Below are 20,211 nucleotides of genomic sequence, written 5' to 3'. Positions count from 1 at the left end.
GAACATCAGCTACAGCCGGTATGGTTATCCATCCTCCTAATCCTGAATCGTTTTTTAAATACATAGTGAAACATTCAATTTTTAAATGAAGGGCAGATTTTTCTACCCTCTTTTAATTATTTATGCAACAGAAATCAATATAAGCTCTGTTTGTAAAAAAAAAAAATCGCTTTCTCACTAAAATGTGGTGAAGAGAGAATAGATTAAAAAAGGAAGAGGAGAAAAATAATCAATGAAACACTCAGGTTTCACTGATCTCACTGTTGCTATGGAAATGCTGCCCAATGAAAATTGCTGGTGAAAAAAAGGAGGAGTTGCATCAGCTCTGAAGCTTAACCCTTAAGTATCACTGTCAAATAAAATGAAAATGGCTAATAGAAACAGTCAACAATATTAGGGAAAAGGACATTTACTGAAGTGTTAATTTCCTCTTAAATCTCACTTGTGTGCACCAATTTTAGAATGAAACAACAGAGAAAATAGAAAAAGACTGTCAATACACAGGCCATTTGCTCTATTAAATACCACATCTGCTCAAAAGCTATTTTAGGACCACCCATAAATACCAATTGATCAAATATATAAGACAATGTACACTAAGTAAAAAAAGAATCACATTAGCATTTATCTCTTTCTACTCTTCAGGTCAAACATGTTAGGATCCACTTTTAGTTTGAAACATCATTATCTAAAGTCATATGCTTCCATCAGAGCTGGATTCCTAAAGAGTGAATCTTAAGCAACCTTAGATTCAGAATTACAAAACAGAGCTATTTTTTTTTGACATAATAAATTTAAATGCCCGTCTGTACTGAAATCTACCCACCCCACCCCGACTCCTTTCACTTTCTTTTTCCACAAAATGAGAGGAAAAAGCCATGGATTTCTGCAGCAATACATTTTTGGGGTGGGGGAAAGGTAAAAGGCGGCAATAAGAAGGGAGGATGCCATTCAATAAGTCCTCCAGATTAGTACTGCAGAGTTTCTTCTTAGAGCTTCATGACTATATTTCAGTTTCATCCCAGACATAACCCAAACAGAGGCTCAGCCTCCATTAAGCTGAGGCATAAAGTAAAGTGAGAAAATTACACCAAAGGAGATACTTAAGGGACAACTACATGCTACATTTATATTTCTCACCTTTTTTGAGGTGAGATTTTAAATGTAGACAAAAATCAACTGTTTCGGATATGCAGGTGCAATGCTCTTAAGATTTATATGGGAGGAAAAAAAGCATAATAATAAAGCTATTTGTATACTGTTACTTTTAAATACTTGAGATGGCCAAGGAGCTCACTAACCGTTCGTCAGATGGGGCAAAATGTGGGTCAAGATGTCAGTGGAGATTTTAAACATTCTCTTACCATGTGAGTCATTGTTGCAGCCCGTTACTCCCATACCTCAATCTACTTATTAAGCAAAGCTCATTCCCCACTTCCAACCCTTATAAAATTAGATAAAATTGAACACTAGAAAAACACAGGAATAAACATCTAAATATGCTCCACAGATTCTGCAAGTGCAATCTTGGAAATCTTTTCCTTCCTCCTTATGGGAGCAGGAGAGTGCTTTCAGTCCTGCCGCAGCAGGTCAAGGATGAGTCACATGAAACACCAGCCTCCTCCCTTCATCCCAAATCCTCAGGCATTCCACACTAGGTCAATATCAGCTCAGCTCCTCCTTTCTGACAGTAGATAATGACAAAAACAGAAGACGCAACATGGTATCACAGACCAAAACTGCACACACTAATGTGCATGTTTGTATTCAGTCCTTTCTTGCTCCCCTGTTAACTGCTGTCACTGTGTCTGCTCAGAAGATAAAGTGCGCATGCAGGAAAACAGGGCTGCAAGAAGGCCGTGAGCTGACTTAACACAGCCAAGACACAAGAATGGGAGAGCAAAAGAAGGAAGCTCACTTAGTGAAAAAAGAAAACAGATTACAAAGGACACTCAGCTCTAACCAGCAAACAGTCTATGTTTGGCTAAAATGGAGGAAGCTTAGAAAGTACAAACATCTCTTCATAATTTTGGGTGTGGCAGGGGTGCGGAGCAGTGGTGATGTCAAACATCCTGAAGACCATTCTCAACTAAATAAAATATGTGAATCATTAGGGATTAATTTCTCTTAGTCTGAGATCAATTAAATTTAACTTTCAATCCACTTTTATCTAGTAAAATTCTGGTCTAATAAGTCCTTTTATTACCAAAACCAAGTAGTATAACATAAGTACTAAACAGAAAACTTTAAAAATAATAAAATGATCAGTTATATTACTTTCTATACAAAACATTATTAATGAAAATCTGTCCTATAAACCAGACTGAAAATCAAATAATTTTCTCATTAATTTAGATTATAATTTCAGAGATACCAAATTATACTGTGGTATTCCATAGACACTTAACCTCTATAGCTATCCTTCTCATTTCAGGCAAGTAAAAATATCTAAACACACATTCAGGTACACTAACGATGGTTGACCATGTTCTTTACATTCTCCTCTCTTTCAAACAAGTATATTTTTCTAAAGGTGATGGACACATAGTCAATACAAGAATATCCAAGCATTCTGTTTAACATTAGTAATTTAAAATTGTAATTCTTTTCAAGATTCTGTGCCACAATAAAAAGACATTTAGATGCAGTTTCCTAAGGAGCCCACCAATATATGTGGATAAGACAGACATATACTTCAAGTGTGTGAGCATTTACTTCAAGTGTGTGAGCATTTACTTCATATACTTCAGGTGTGTGAGCATTTTGCCACTTATCTTGGACATCAGGAAAAGCGATTCCCTTCACCTTAGTAACTTCTAAAAAAGGGAAATGATCCTACACACCCTCCATTTTAGACTATCTCTCTGGCCCTATTCACTCCCAAGATGATAGCACATCCTGAGGAATCCACAAATACCAAAGCTATAAAGAAAGGCCACAGAAAGAGCTCCCTGGTGTTCCAAAAGTTGACTGCTCTGATTCCACGGAACCTAGTATCTGAACCAGGAAGAAATGCAAAGCCCAAGCTAAGCTTTCAGAAGCCTAAAGTTGGTAACTGCATAAACCTACTATGAAGTAGGCAAAAGCCACTCACAAGACTGGAGACCAGGATTCTAATCTGGCTCTACCATGAAACGGTTTTTCTGACTCTGATTATTATTTTTCACTCTGCAGATGCCAATATCTCTACCATCTTAAGATTTGTAAGGTGAAATGTACAAGATATCAAGTAATTAAGAAAAAAGCAGGCTTTGAGCCTATGCTATGGTTTTGTTTTACTCATAATATTAATACTACTTAGAATTTTAAATAATATTGATGGAGTAATTTTTAAATTTGTTAAAAGGAATTATGGGGTACAAGACAGTTTATAAAACATTGATCTTGTCTTAATAATCAAAATAATTGCTGTCTACTTTTAGAAACTTATTTTATGACTTTCAAAGCAGAAGACTTGGAGTAAAATATAGTCCAGAATTCAAATACTGGTTTCATCACAGGTCATCTTTGTTAAATCACTGTAGCAACAGCTATTTGTTCTGGTTGAGCCTCCCTTCTCCTAGTACTCAGCAATCTTTCTTTTAGGAGACTGCTCCTCTCTCCCTATTATCTTTCTACCCATATAGTTCAAGTAGAAAATGCCATCTTTTTACAGACTCAAACTCTCTGAGTAATAACTGGCCAGGGATTAGCTCCTCACCAAAGCTTAACCAGTCACAGCTTCCCACCTCATAATAACAGGAATTACCTCAATATTGGGCCCAAGATCAAAGCCAAGGTGGTTAAAATCTTTATCAAGGATGCCTTTATTTGGAATTAATGGAAAACCACTATTACCACTACCATATCTACTACTACTACTACTAACAATAACAATTATTGAAACTAGAACTTATTAAGTATTTACTACATGATAGGTGTTATGTGATAAGAACTTTACATGGATTATTTCATTCATTCTTAAGAAAAATCATTCCTGTGAAATGATGAAGATGGGCAAATGTAGGTCTAGATGTTGTTGGCATTTGCTGTCTCTGTCTAAAGAACAATAAAATTTTCATACAAAGAAGCAGAGGTGAAAGGCAGGAGACAGAGAATTTGGAAGGGCTTAAGCCCTGGCTATCACCCTCTGTGATGGTTAATTTTATGTACTAACTTGGCTAGGCCAATTTTATGTACTAACTTGGCTAGGCCATGGTACCCAAATATTTGGTCAAACACCAGTCTGGATGTTGCTATAGAGGTATTTTTAAAGATAAAATTAACATTTAAATCAGCAGACTTTGAGTAAAGTAGATACCCTCCATAGTGTGGTGGGTCTTACCCAATAGTTTAAGGCCTTAAGAGAAAAAAACTGAGACTTCCCCAAGGAAGAGGCAATTCTTTTTCCAAACTGTCTTCAGACTTGAGCTGCAACATGAACTTTTACCTGAGTCTCCAGCTTATCATCCTGTTCTAGAGATTTTAGACTTGCCAGCTCCACAACTGTGTGAGCTAATTCCTTAAAGTAAATTGAAGGTAATATCTACTTTACATATCATACACAAAGATTGTTGTGAGGAGTAAAAACGAGAATACACAACGGTACCCAATATATCCCTATGCAACTTTAAAACCTAAGTATTGATTTAACAAACAAATACTGAATTCTACTACATACCTGTCACTGTGCTGTACTTTAGTGATACAAAAAAACAATGAGACAGACACTTTCCATTAAGTGTATGTGAGGGGTTGGGCAGGAGAACATAAAAAGATAACTGCAATGAAGGGTACTGGGTGCTACAACAGGTAAGTACAAGGTGCTGTGGGAACACAGAAGATGGGTACCTGACTCTGGAGAGGGTCTAAAAAGGCTTCCTTGGTGTCAGTGAAGGCAGGATTATGGAATTGCAAAAATAAGCTGTGCAGACAGTAAGTGGTATATTTATCATATGGTATTTCAAAAGAAATTATTCCAGCCTGGGAATGCTTTGTGACAGAGAACCTTGAAGACTCAGTTAAGGTGAGACTTCAGTTAAGCCTTGAAGGAAAGAATCAATGTTGGGTAGAAAAATGGCATTTCACATGCAAGGGAGAGCTTATGCAAGAAAGCAAAAAGGATGTCAGCACAATGGCAGACTAAGAGGTAAACCAAGAAGAAAACTTCCCAAATTTGATGAAATACACACGTCTACAACCCAAGAAGCTCAACGAACGCCAAGCAGGAAAACCCAAAGAAACTCACACTGAGACAATTATAATCAAATTGTTGAAAGACAAAGACAGAATTTTGAAAGCAATAAGAAAGGAAACACTTTTCATGTACATGGGATCAAAAATAAGGTTATCATTGGATTTCTCAGCAGAAACCTTGAAGGCTGGAAGGCAGTGGGATGACATATTTAAAATGCTGAAATAAAAAAGAAACTGCCAACTGAAAATACTCTATCTGGAAAAACTGTCCTTCAAAAATGAGGGAGAAATTAAGATATTCCCAGATAAACAAAAGCTGAGGATTTCATTACCATTAGACTTGTGCTATAAGAGATGCTAAAGGGAGTCCTTCAGATTGAAATGAAAGGAGGCTACTAGACAGTAACTTGAAGCCATACGAAGGTATAAAGATCTCCAGTAAAGGTAGATACATGGACAAAACCAAAAACTAGTACTATTGTAATTTTGCTTTACAACTCCCCTTTATATTTTCTGTAAGATTTAAAAGACAAATGCATAAAAAATAATTATAAAGCTATGTTAGTGGATATATGATGTATAAAGATGTAATTTATGACATCAACAACATAAAGTGGAAGGGACAGAATTTACAGAAGTAGGATTTTGTATACCATCGAAGTTAAGTTGATATCAAGTCCAATTAAATCATTCAGTTTGGGATGATAAAATTCTGTAGATGAACAGTGCTGACAGCTGTGTAACAACGTAAATACACCTACGCCACTGATCTGTATGCTTAAAAATGGCTAAAATGGTCAACTTTATGCTACGTATATTTTACCACAGTGAAAAAATTAATAAAAAAGAAAGCACAGAGGTGAGAAAATTCTAGACAGCAGACTAATTTATCTAAGATGGAGGGTTTATGTGTGGTAAATAAAGCTGGAATGGTAGAGCAGGGTAAGATTATAAAAGAACTTCAGTACTGGGTAAAGACACACAGACTTTTAATTCACTGGCAATGGGAATCCCTAAAGATTTCTGAGCTGTGCTTTTTTGAACTCTGAATGGCATTATTTAACAACATAGCTCTTCTTTCTCTGCTGGCTTCTGCTCTGTGGGGGAAGAGAGGAAGCAGAGGCTCTTATTACTGAGAAAGCTGATGACAATTGCTAGAAAGGCAATAGAACACTCTGACTCTGCTTATCTTGGGAACTGTCAGAAGTCTTGAGCTAGATTAGAGTAACAACTACAGACAGTTGATAAGAAAATTCTGGCATGTAATTCAAACCAGTCTGAAAGTTAGATGGTCTTTCACTCTAAGAATTCATATTTAGTTGATAAAAACTTAAGTTAAAGTTTGAGAGTAAAGACATTGATTTGTACCTTAAGTTTTTAATTTCTCTTTGCCTTAAATATATAATCATTATATAACTATATATTATTTCATTCTTTCAACAAACAGCTATTGAGTATCTACTACATGCCAAAAAAGATTAAACCAGGGCCCCTACTTACAGCTTGCTGGGAAAACAAACATAGCCATTAATTATAAAACTGTTAAGATAACTGCTATAGGGACTTCCCTGGTGGCGCAGTGGTTAAGAATCCGCCTGCCAATGCAGGGGACACAGGTTCAATCCCTGGTCTGGGAAGATTCCACATGCCGCAGAGCAACTAAGCCTGTGTGCCACAACTACTGAAGCCCGTGCGCCTAGAGCCTGAGCACCGCAACAAAGAGCAGCCCCCGCTTGCCACAACTAGAGAAAGCCTGTGCACAGCAATGAAGACTCAACGCAGCCAAAAATAAATTAATTAATTAATTTTTAAAAATATTGTAACAAATTCAATAAAGACTTTAAAGAAAAAAAAGATAATTGCTATAAAAGTTTAAGTGCATTCGGTCCTATGGGAAAAACTAAACTTCCTAGTTCTAAGAGGCTGGCTTTTTAAATGAGCTTTAGTTTCAAAAAAAAAAGTCCGAATATATTCATGGGCATAAACTGTTGAAAGCCTAACTGGAATCAGGAGAAAACACAAACTTTGGGGTGTGGCTCACATGACCACTGCCATGTCAGTGGCAGAATCCAAAATTAGATATTTCACTTTTTAAAAGGAGAAATGAAAGTTTATTTTGCAAACCCCAAATAATTAATTTATTCTACTTATCTAGCGGACAAAATGAGATGAAAAAACTCTAAGAAAAGAAATGTAAGACTAGAACTTGGTTTTCGTAATTTAAATAAAAGGGATAATAAAGTTGATAGGGATGACTAATTTATATTATATCTAGAAATACTTCGGCACAATTCCTACCACACAATAAGTGCTTAGTAAATGTCAGCTATCATCATCATCATCATCATCACACAATTTACTAGTATAAAAGTAGAACATTTACTGGCTTTTTGGAAAGTTGTAATCAAGCATCCAGAGTGATGGCAGTTAGGACTTAAGTATGTTGGTAGAGACTGACTCCTAAATCCTTCAGGAGCTGAAATTTCTTGGTAGATATTTTTGTTTCCCAAAGACAAACTGAAACACATTCTAAAAAGTATTGCTCTCTTAAAAGAGGTAAGTGTCCCTTAATAAGCTACCACTGCCACAAAATAATACAAGCAAAAAAAACGTAATTTTTATAGAAAACAACTGATTCAGATCAGAGTGGTCCAAGAGAAATATGACAGACATGTAATCTAAAATGATCAAATAGCTATATATTAAAAAGAAACAAGTGAAATTTATTTTAATATGTTTTATTTAATCTAAGATATCCAAAATATTTACATTCTTCTTTTGAAATCCAGTATATTTTATACTAATAGCACATCTTAATTTGGATTAGCCATATTTCAAGTGCTCAACAGCCACATGTGGCTAGTGGCTGCTGTATTAGCACAGACTCAGACTTGAGCAAGGAGGGTTTCAAATAAGGGAAGTCTCCCTAAGCAGAGGTTTTAAATGATGAGCCATGTACTTTATGTGAAAACGAATTAAGGTGCCTCCTTACTACCAAAAACAAACGCATACTACAATGTAGAGCTTCGATTACTCAATCAGTAACGCCATTGCTGAGGCAGTCACAATTGAGACCTTCTAGTATCAGTACCACAGGGCCAGAAACAGATCATGTTGGATTTTATAAGCAAAAGAATTCCAGATTCGACAGTATAAGCAATGCTCTCTCCAGAGCTAATGTTTTCTCACAGTATTTGAACTAAACTAAACCAAAAACATAATTAAAAAAAAATTCAAACCATATGCTAACATTGCCTGAAATAGTTTTTAAAAAATCAGTTCTTATATACGATTGAGGTAGAGATCTATATATTTAGGAACCCAGATTCTGGCTGCCCAGCTACACAGTTCCAGTCTCCAACTAGGGAAGAGAGTGCTCATTCAGCTATTCCAACCAATGTCTGCTGAGCACCTTTCAGTGAATGCTGTGCTCTAAGTGCTGAGCTAGGTGTTGGGGATGATGATGATGATTACTAACATGCATTGAGAATTTACCATGTTCCAGGAACTGTACTAGGCATTTTACATGGGATTATTCATATTTCTATTTTACAGATGAAGAAACTGAGGCACAGACAGTTAAGTAACTTGTCTAAGTCACGTCAGGAATCAAACCAGGCAATCTGGTTACAACACCCATGCTCTGAAATACTACTACACTGTATTGCCTAATCAGAAATTTTAAGAGACAGTTGGTACTATCACACAGAGCTCAGAGACTACTGGGGAAAGAAATACAATTCAGTATTGTAAGTGTTCGGAGAGAAGGATATTGAGTGTTCTCTGAGCTGAAGTGGCTATCAAGGAAAACTTCTTAGAAAACTTGTCCATTCCTCATCTGAAAAATCAGAATAAAACTGCTTACCCTTCAGCCGTGTTGCCAGAATTGAATAAGAGAATTTATATAAAGCAGGAATAGCACAATGCCAAATAACTATCATTGTAATCATCTATCCTGTTTACTGGCCCAAGACCAGGATAACAAACTGGCCTGACAGGATGTAGCTTTTACTTCCTGATGTTCTTGCTAACAGGACAGAAGACAGGAAGGAAGTAGAAGCTGGTAGAAGACAAATAAATATTAACTCCTGCCTCAGCATAATCCACCACCACCACACTATCTAAGAGACTGAAGCAATTTCTTGGTATGTTTTGCCTTTTCACTGCCACGAACTTCTCTATTTGAGCCACTTTACTTTCAGAACAAGGGTTCTTAAAAATTGGTCCATGGATAGTTTTTAAGGGTCTAGGAACTCCTGAAATAAATGCAAAATGGTGTACATGGATAAACATGTTCTTTTTTTCTGGAGGCAGAGTCTAATAGCCTTTATCAGATTCTCAAAGGAAATCCCTGACACAAGAACAGGTTGGCAAAATACGAAAAATCAGTCCATTAACCTTCAGGTCCCTGTAAGGATTAAAAATCCTCTTGCCTACAAAATCTTCTTCTATAGTCTTCAAAATAAGCTATTATTCAGAAGATCATTTGCTTTATTTCAACATTTAGTGATGGTTTCTAGTCTGCCATAAACTTTGCAGGAATTAAGTCTGGGAAATATTCTAATATTTATAACAAACTTTGATTTATTCATTCAACCAACTAACCTGTACTGAAATTTTGTGGTGTCAGGCACTGTGTGCATTAATTTCTAGACATATCCAAATGAATAAGACAGAGACCCTGTCCTGAAGGAGTTCAAATTAAAACAAAAAAAAAGACACATTAAAAAAAAAGATCAGGACTTCCCTGGTGGCACAGTAGTTAAGAATCCACCTGTCAATGCAGGGGACACGGTTCGATCCCTGGTCTGGGAAGATCCCACATGCTGTGGAGCAACTAAGCCCGTGCACCACATCTACTGACCCTGTGGTCTAGGGCCCTCTTCCCGCAACTACTGAGCCCATGTGCTGCAACTACTGAAGCCCTCGTGCCAACAGCCCATGCTCCGCAGCTAGAGAAGCCACTGCAATGAGGAGCCCCCACCCTGCAACGAAGAGTAGCCCCTGCTTGCCACAACTAGAGAAAGCCCATGGGCAGTAACAAAGACCTAATGCAGCCAAAAGACTAAAAAAGAAAAAAAAAAAGATCACACTAAAATGTGGTGAGTACTATTATAAAGGAATAAAGACTCTGTAAGTAGAAAGGAAAGAGGAACTAGCAATCAAGGTTTCAGGGAAGGTTTGACAAAGGAGATGATACTTAAGCTGGGCCTTAAAGCAGGAATAAAACTTTACAAGGTAAAAGGTGTGCTCAGGCAAAGGGGAAGAGTAGGATCAGAGGCACAGAAGAATAAAAACTGGTGGCACGTTGAGCTGAGAGGTAATAAGCCCACCCACCATATGGCTAGAGAAGAGGAATGAAACTGAAATGGTCGATTAGAGCACTATGTGGAACACTGAGAGAGAGTACAAGAGCAAACACATGGTATCTGTTCTAGGAGCTTCGCCGCAAGGGTCCCCAACCCCCAGGCCACGGACTGGTACCGGTCTGTAGCCTGTTAGGAAACAGGCCGCACAACAGGAGGTGAGTGGCGGGCAAGCCAGCGAAGCTTCATCTGTATTTCCAGCTGCTCCCCATCGCTTGCATTACCGCCTGAGCTCCACCTCCTGTCAGATCAGCGGCTGTATTAGGTTCTCATAGGAGCGCGAACCCTACTGTGAACTGCGCATGCGAAGGATCTAGGTTGTGTGCTCCTTATGAGAATCTAATGCCTGATGATCTGAGGTGGAGCTGAGGCGGTGATGCTAGCACTGGGGAGCGGCTGCAAATACAGATTATCATTAGCAGAGAGGTCTGACTGCACAGAGACCATAATAAATCAACTGCTTGCAGATTCATATCAAAACCCTATCAGTGAGTGGCAAGTGACAATTAAGCTGCATGTGGTGGCAGGTTTTATAGTGGCAAGTGAGTTGATGTACTTCAATTGTACAGCTGCACGTGGTAGCAGGCTTTAAGTCAGAATCCGACACTTGTTTTAGTCTGCGCGTGGCCCACCCATTATTTTATTTACCACTTCCATCTGCACCTCCTTCCCCGCACTGCACACTTGTCTCGGTCACAGTTGTGGTAAGCCCACAAGCTAACCCTAGCCAAAATGAGTAAAAAACAAATGTCACTAGAGAGCTTCTTTGAAAAGGGGGACAGACCCAATGATGAAACAGCAGAAAACTCTAAGACTACCAACAAAAAGAAAACTGTATTTAAAAGAAAACACCAAGAATCCTACTTAAATTACGGGTTCATTGCAACAGGTGATTGACATTCTCCAAGCCCGCTTTGTATAATATGTGGAGACCGGTTATCCAACGCAGCCATGAAACCTTCAAAACTGCTTTGCCACGTGGAGACCAAGCGCCCTGCATTAAAAAACAAGCCTTTGGAGTTTTTCAAAAGGAAAAAATGTGAACATGAAAAACAGAAGCAATTATTGAAGGTCACCACGTCATCAAATGTGTCTGCACTGACAGCATCGTTCTTAGTGGCTAACCGCATGGCTAAAGCTAAGAAGCCCTTTACTACTGGTGAAGAGTTGATCCTGCCTGCTGCTGGGGACATTTGTCATGAACTTTTAGGAGAGGCTGCAGTTCAAAAGGTGGCACATGTTCCTCTTTCGGCTAGCACCCTAACTAGACAAATTGATGAAACAGCAGAGGATATTAAGGCACAATTGTTAGAGAGGATTAATGAGTCACCGTGGTACACAGTCCAGATTGACAAGTCTCCCAATGTTGACAACAAGGCAACAATGCTTGTTTTTGTGCGATATATTTTTCAGGAGGATGTGCATGAGGATATGTTATGTGCACTTTTGTTGCCAACCAACACTACAGCTGCAGAACTATTCAAGTCTTTGAATGATTACATATCAGGAAAACTGAATGGGTCATTCTGTGTCGGTATCTGCATGGGCGGAGCAGCTGCCATGACTGGACGGCCTTCTGGTTTCACTACTCGGGTCAAAGAGGTCGTTTCTGAATGTGAGTCTACGCACTCTGTCATCCATAGAGAAACGCTGGGTAGCGGAAAAATGTCACCTGAGCTTAACAATGTTTTGCAGGATATCATTAAAATTATCAACCAAAGTAAGGTACACGCCCTTAACTCACGTTTGTTCGCACAGCTCTGCAAGGAGATGGACGCAGAGCACACACGTCTTCTCTTATACACAGAAGTGAGATGGCTTTCTAAAGGTAGATCACTGGCCAGAGCTTTTGAGTTAAGAGAGCTGCTCCAGAGATTTCTTTTAGAAAAACAGTCACCACTGGAAGCACATTTCAGTGCCACAGAATGGGTCGCAAAACTTGCTTACTTGTGTGACATATTCAACCTGCTCAATGAACTCAATCTGTCACTTCAGGGGAGAACGACAACTGTGTTCAAGTTGGCAGAAAAAGTGGCTGCATTCAAAGCCAAACTGGAATTATGGGGGCGACGAGTGAACACTGGGATTTTTGACATGTTTCAAACATTGGCAGAGATTTTGAAAGAGACTGAGCCAGGGCCTTCTTTCTCCCAGCTGGTGCATGATCACCTATCTCAGCTTTCAAAAGACTTTGAGCATTACTTCCCAACCACAAAAGACCCCCAAACTGGGAAGGAATGGATCTGCGACCCATTTGTGAATAAGTCAGGTGAATCGAATTTGTCCGTGCTAAAAGAGGATCAACTGGTTGAGATCGCAAATGACATTGGCCTTAAAAGTATGTTTGAGACAACCTCAAATCTCCATATGTTCTGGATGAAAGCTAAGGCGGAATATCCTGAGATTGCCACAAAAAGCACTGAAAAGGCTGCTTCCATTTCCAACACCCTATCTTTGTGAAGCAGGGTTTTCTGCATTGACAGCAGCCAAAACGAGACTACGGAGTAGACTGGACAAAAGCAACACACTTCGGGTGTCACTGTCTCCCGTCACCCCCAGATGGGGCCATCTAGTTGCAGGAAAACAAGCTCAGGGATCCCACTGATTCTGCATTATGTTGAGTTGTATAATTATTTCCTTATATATTGCAATGTAATAATAATAGAAATAAAGTACACAATAAATGTAATGCACTTGAATCATTCCGAAACCATCCCCCCTAACCCCCCACCCTGGGTCCGTGGAAAAACTGTCTTCCACAAAACCGGTCCCTGGTGCCAAAAAGGCTGGGGACTGCTGCTTTACAGTATCATAGTGGGAGATGATCCTACTTTATTGTGGGAAGTAGCTAAGACAGAAGAATGGTCAGGATGCCAAGAGAGCACCGCGAAGGAAGAGATTTTACGCCATACTCAGAAAAGTGAACTGAGGTAAGGGCTAAAACTAGACAGAAAAAGCAGAAAGGACAGGACAGATTTCAACAATACTGAACAAATTATTTTCTCTATATATCTATTATATAAGCTGTATATATTGTATCTATTACATAAGCTAAGCAGTAGGGATTAACAGTGAGCAAGCAAATAGTCCCTATGATTAAGAAGTACATAGTCTAGTGAGATATCCAAATAAAACAGACAATTATGCTATGACAAGTGTAAATTTTAAAACTATGTAAGATAGGCTCTTAAATAAGATTTGATAGGTATGGGGGTTGGGAAGGGGAAGGTTTCCAGAGGAAATAACATCTAAGGTGAGATCTGAAGGATGAGGAGGAGTTGATCAGGCAAAGGAGGTGAGGAGGTAGGAATGATTTCAAGAAACATCTCAAAAATAGAAGAAGAAAAATGAGAAGAAAAATCTCAGGTTTCTAGCTTGAGTGACAATAAATGGTGATGTCACTGAGAAAGGGAAATAAAAGAGACAAGGATAGTGGTCAGGGGAAAATTAGGAAGTCAGGTCCTACTGAACATTCAGATGAAAACACTAGTTGGGCAATGAAAAATATAGGTGTTCAGCTCAGGTGAGAGATCCAGGTATTTGATAAGATTATTTTATAACCATTGTTTTCCCTTAAGTTAAAAATATACTAATTTAATCTGATTTATATAATTAAATCCCTATATAGCAAATGTTGAAGGAATCATATAAAAAACTTAAAGAAACAAACGACAGAAAGTCATCCTGCCTCAAGCTCCCAATGTCCTATATTTTCAACTAGAAACAATTTGGTGAACTAGGGAAGAAAACAACATCTCATTTTCTGACTGATAACAAAGAACATTCTTTACCCAACCAACTCTTGAGGTTATATATAGTTTTTTATATCTCCATTGATTTTCAACACTCAGAACAAATTATTATTCTAAGAAACATTCTTGGGGCTTCCCTGGTGGCACAGTGGTTAAGAATCCGCCTGCCAATGCGGGGGACATGGGTTCCAGCCCTGGTCCGGGAAGAGCCCACATGCCATGGAGCAACTAAGCCCGTGCACCACAACTATTGAGCCTGTGCTCTAGAGCCCGTGAGCCACAACTACTAAACCCACACGTCACAACTACTGAAGCCTGTGAGCTTAGAGCCCACACACCACAACAAAGAGTAGCCCCTGCTTGCCGCAGCTAGAGAAAGCCCGCGTGCAGTAACGAAGACCCAACGCAGCCAAAAGTAAATAAATAAATAAAACAAAATAAACATTCCTTTTTTCATTATGCTTTTCCGTGTTTTCCAAATTTTTATGAGTGTGTATTATAACCATCACTGAGGGGGAAAAAGCAAATCTTGTAAAGCACCATATTCATTACATTCTCATTACAGTACCATATTATGTACGTCATTTATTTATTTGCAGGTTTGATCCCTGGACTAAAATTAAATATCTTCATTTGAAAACCAAAGAAATAAGAAGGAGCTAATCTTCTGCCAGATGACAATTTAGTAAAAGCCACAAACAAAATCTGTTTAAATTCTTTTTTCCTATTTTGTAGTTATACACGTCACTGCCTGATATATTAATAAAAGATTTAAAGGCTAAAGAGTAGTACCATTGCACAGAAAAAATAGTCATTCACAGTAACAAAAGTCAAGGTTTATAATGTAATGTGTTAAAGACTTGGTGGTAGTGACTTAATACAACCATTTACAAAACTGAATTTTAACAACCATAATTTTAGCATGGGTAGATGAGCCTTATTATGACATTACTGAAGTTGACAGATGATGGAAGTTTGCCTACACTGTAGATCTCACCTAAAATAAAAGCCTAGGGAAAATATTTTCACAAGTGTCAAGTATAAACATATTACACATTTATAAAATGTGACTACAATTTAAAACTTAGTAAGGTTTTGAAGCACTATGATTTTCTTAATAAGACAGTCACAAAATATTAGATTTTTTTTTATGTGTTTAGCTGTAATTCACTATATAAGACTGCCACTAGTACAACTTAACATTATGGTAACTAGAAGTTACTGAAAGCTCAGTTTATCAAAACGTAACTAATACAGTAAGTCCCTTACATACGAACAAGTTCCAATCCGAGAGCACATTCATAAGTCCAATTTATTCGTAAGACCAACAAAGTTAGCCTAGGTACCCAACTAACACAATCGGCTATATAGTACTGTACTGTAACAAGTTTATAATACTTTTCACACAAATAATACATAAAAAATAAAAAAAACCACAAAAAGTAAAGAAAACATTTTTAATCTTACAGTACAGTACCTTGAAAAGTACAGTAGTACAGTACAACAGCTGGCATACAGGGGCTGTTGGCAGTACCAGCTACATCACTGCTGCTTTTACACTTGCTTCCAGACATCCTGGGCTTGAAATAAAGACACTGTACTATTGTACTCTGTAAGTACTGTAAAGTACACAGAAGCACAACCACTTGTAGAGGATGCGCACACGTGTCAATGTACGCCAGACACGTGAACTAACTTATGTGACTGGACATGTGAACACATGTTCACATCTTTGAAAGTTCGCAACTTGAAGGTTCGTATGTAGGGGACTTACTGTATTACAAATGTTTGTATCGGCAAGAACATTTTATGTACGATGCTCTACTTCCTATTAAAACTCATTACAAAAACATTTCATAAGTAAAATAACTACTGTTGAAATCAAGCAAGCCCTAGAATACTGGGGTATGTGTCTATTTTCATAGGCTTGAGAGGCACAGATGACAAGTATTTTCAAATCTAGCTACTATTTTTTTTTTATTAATTTATTTATTTATTTATTTTTGGCTGTGTTGGGTCTTTGTTTCTGTGCGAAGGCTTTCTCTAGTTGCGGCAAGCGGGGGCCACTCTTCATCGCGGTGCGCAGGCCTCTCACTATCGAGGTCTCTCTTGTTGCAGAGCACAGGCTCCAGACGCGCAAGCTCAGTAATTGTGGCTCACGGGCCTAGGTGCTCCACAGCATGTGGGATCTTCCCAGACCAGGGCTCGAACCCATGTCCCCTGCATTGGCAGGCAGATTCTCAACCACTGCGCCACCAGGGAAGCCCCAAATCTAGCTATTATTAAATGCACATTTCTCATAAGTCAAGCAAAAATGCTAATGGGCCGTTTATAGACCATATGAAATGAAGTCTATACACCATTATAGACTGAGTAATCAAATGTTTACATTTTTTTCAAACCAAAGTAAAAATGTTCTAAATCTTAATGAAAAGCTGTCTTATATAATAGAAAAAAATGTAGAACTAGAACTATACAACCAGGTTTGGGTGCTAGCCAGCACTTTTGCTGACCTGCTGTATGACTTTGATTTTTTTCCCCCATGAGTAAAAAAGAAATTGGATTATGTAATCTCCAAGGGTTTGTTTTCATTCGTTTGTTTTCTGATTTCAATACTAAAAGCTTTATGTAATAGGCAAAGGCCAATTTTTGATCTGGAAATAGAATTTGGTAGAATTCAGTAGAAGGCAGATAAGTCAAAACTGAACAATCCCGTTTAAAAAGGTGCCCAGACTAAGGTTACAGAATGTCAAGACATACTGTTCAAATTGGCAGATGATACTAAGGGCGATCACTGAAATTACTGTGGATTTGAAGCTATACTGCTTTCTATAGACATTTACTCTCAGAATTCATTCCTCCTGGCAGAATTTTCATGTGGGGATACCCCCTCTTCCATGTGGTCTCGGTGGCAAACTAGCCGCCCCCACCCCGACCCCGCAGCCCAGGACAGAGCTCATGACAAATCAGCAAACAATACAGCCTTGGCCACTGACTGTTTCAGTAGGTAGGACCCTAAACCAGTCCAATCAGATTGAATCTTAGGATTTGTTCAGGAACCGCCACAAGAGAGTAACTCCACTAAATCTGAAATAATAGGTACATGAGACTCAGATGTGCAATAACCCCCTTGACAACATAACAGGAAAGCCTATCTGAGAATGGAACCATGCAGTGGAAGTGGAAACAAGAAATGGAGAGAGCAAGAGAACTGATTATATCATTTGAGCCCCAGTACGAAGCTATGCTTTAAGCCGTCCCTACCTCTAGGAGGTCTTAGTTTCACAAGTAAATAAATTCACTCTTAGTCTGGGTTGAGTTCTTTCTTGCAACTGAAAAAAAATCATAATTAAGTTTCTCTACAATAATCTCAATGTAGTTTCATGGATGAGGAAAGATCTTTCCCAAGTTCTTGCCATATAACCCAGCTAAATCATTTAATCCCCTTATGTCTCAATATCATCAACAAAATAAAGTATCAGCCATTATCTGCTTTAAAGTATTGTGAAGGTTAAAAAAAGGTTAAAAAAAAAATGTTTGTGTAAGTAAAATGATATTTAAATCCAATGCCCTGTAGATGGAAAAATGGTCTCACTTTTTAAAAAGTAATTTTAGGAGGTCATTTTTACAATGAGTATTACTATAAAAAGTTTCTAGGGAACAAGGGAATACCAATAGGACCTGCTGTATTTAGATTCAAATCTAATTGTATTCAAGTCTGTTTCTACACAGTATGTGAGTATAAGAAAGAAAATCCAACTCCAAATCAAGCAGTCCTGCGATCAGGTATTAGTTCTATTGCTTACAGGTTTGTATGACTTTGGGTAAAATAACCTCTCTAAGCATCTTAACTCCGTACCTATAAAACAGAACAGTAATATCTATCTCAAGTTACAAGGTTTTTGTGAGGATCAAATGAGATAACAAGTTATGAAAGCTCTTGGCATGGTGTCTGCATTTAACATTCCTTCCATACAATGTATTAAATAATAATTTTTTCCTATTGTTATTCAAATGTCTGAAGTTGGAGGAAAACTGTATTTCAGGGGAAAGGGAGGGGCAAATTAGGAGTTTGGGACTAACATATACACACTACTCTATATAAAATAGATAACCAACAAGCACCTACTATATAGCACAGGGAACTACACTCAATATTTTATAATAACCTATAAGCGAAAAGAATCTGAAAAAGAATAGGTATATATATGTACAACTGACCCACTCTGCTGTACACCTGAAACTAACGCAACATTGTAAATCAACTATACTTCAACAAAAATAAAATAAATTTTTAAAAAACTTCAAAAAAAGAAGAAAACTGTACTTCATTCATTCCAAGATATATTGATACCTATTTCACTGTCCAAAATCAAATAGCACCTTATAGTTGTTGGAATGCCATTGTTTATTTGGCAGTGTTTTCTTCTTTTTTCAGTGCTACATAATAGTGCATCCTGCAGTTAAAGGTTGCCTTAGATTTATTATTTTTTTTTAAACACATTATTGGAGTATAACTGCTTTACAATGGTGTGTTAGTTTGTGCTTTATAACAAAGTGAATCAGCCATACATATACATATATTCCCATATCTCCTCCCTCTTGTGTCTCCCTGCTACCCTCCCTATCCTACACCTCTAGGTGGTCACAATGAACCGAGCTATCTCCCTGTGCTATGTGGCTGCTTCCCACTAGCTATCTATTTTACATTTAGTAGTGTATATATGTCCATGTCCATGCCACTCTCTCACTTCGTCCCAGCTTACCCTTCCCCCTCCCCGTGTCCTTAAGTACATTCTCTATGTCTTCATCTTTATTCCTGTACTGCCGGTAAGTTCTTCAGAACCCGTTTTTTTTTTTTTAGATTCCATATATGTGTGTTAGCATACAGTATTTGTTTTTCTCTTTCTGACTTACTTCACTCTGTATGACAGACTCTAGGTCCATCCACCTCATTACAAATAACTCAATTTTGTTCCTTTTTATGGCTGAGTAATATTCCATTGTATACATGTGCCACATCTTCTTTATCCATTCATCTGCCAATGGACATTTAGGTTGTTTCCATGTCCTGGCTATTGTAAACTGTGCTACAATGAACATTTTGGTACATGACTCTTTTTGAATTATGGTTTTCTCAGGGTATATGCCCAGTAGTGGGATTGCTGGGTCATATGGTAGTTCTATGTTTAGTTTTTTAAGGAACCTCCGTACTGTTCTCCACAGTGATTGTATCAATTTACATTCCTACCAACAGTGCAGGAGGGTTCCCTTTTCTCCACACCCTTTCCAGCATTTATTGTTTCTAGATTTTTTGATAATGGCCATTCTGACTAGTGTGAGGTGATACCTCATTGTAGTTTTTATTTGCATTTCTCTAATAATTAGTGATGTTAAGCATCTTTTCATGTGCCTCTTGGCCATCTGTATGTCTTCTTTGGTGAAATGCCTATTTAGGTCTTCTGCCCATTTTTTAATTGTATTGTTTGTTTCTTTGATATTGAGCTCCATGAGCTGTTTGTATATATCAGAAATTAATCCTTTGTCTGTTGCTTCGTTTGCAAATATTTTCTCCCATTCTGAGGGTTGTCTTTTCATCTTGTTTATGGTTTCCTTTGCTGTGCAAAAGCTTTTAAGTTTCATTAGGTCCCATTTGTTTATTTTCATTTTTATTTTCATTACTCTAAGAGGTGGGTCAAAAAAGATCTTGCTGTGGTTTATGTCAGAGAGTTTTTCCTGTTTTCCTCTATGAGTTTTATAGTGCCTGGTCTTACATTTAGGTCTTTAATCCATTTGGAGTTTATTTTTGTGTATGGTGTTAGGGAGTGTTCTAATTTCATTCTTTTACATGTAGCTGTCCAGTTTTCCCAGCACCATTTACTGAAGAGGCTGTCTTTTCTCCATTGTATGTTCTTGCT

At 37.9% G+C, this 20,211-nt stretch overlaps 1 protein-coding gene and 1 pseudogene across 5 annotated transcripts in view; one reads left to right on the top strand and one right to left on the bottom strand.

Annotated features, from left to right (window-relative positions):
* Positions 1-20,211, bottom strand: part of EPS15 (epidermal growth factor receptor pathway substrate 15) — a 157,149-nt gene that overhangs the window by 67,329 nt on the left and 69,609 nt on the right. The gene's annotated exons all lie outside the window — the stretch shown is intronic.
* The window catches only part of LOC309645229 (SCAN domain-containing protein 3 pseudogene), a 203,951-nt pseudogene continuing 183,807 nt past the window's right edge, over positions 68-20,211 (top strand). Inside the window, exon 1 of the transcript XR_014268803.1 lies at positions 68-19,939. The product of XR_014268803.1 is annotated as an SCAN domain-containing protein 3 pseudogene (transcript). The remainder of the gene's footprint in view (positions 19,940-20,211) is intronic.

Source organism: Balaenoptera physalus, assembly GCF_965194825.1.
Source record: "Balaenoptera physalus genome assembly, chromosome: 1".
In the NCBI taxonomy this organism is placed as follows: domain Eukaryota; kingdom Metazoa; phylum Chordata; class Mammalia; order Artiodactyla; family Balaenopteridae; genus Balaenoptera; species Balaenoptera physalus.
The sequence above is the reverse complement of the archived record's forward strand: the minus strand, read 5'-3'. Positions and strand labels throughout refer to the sequence as shown.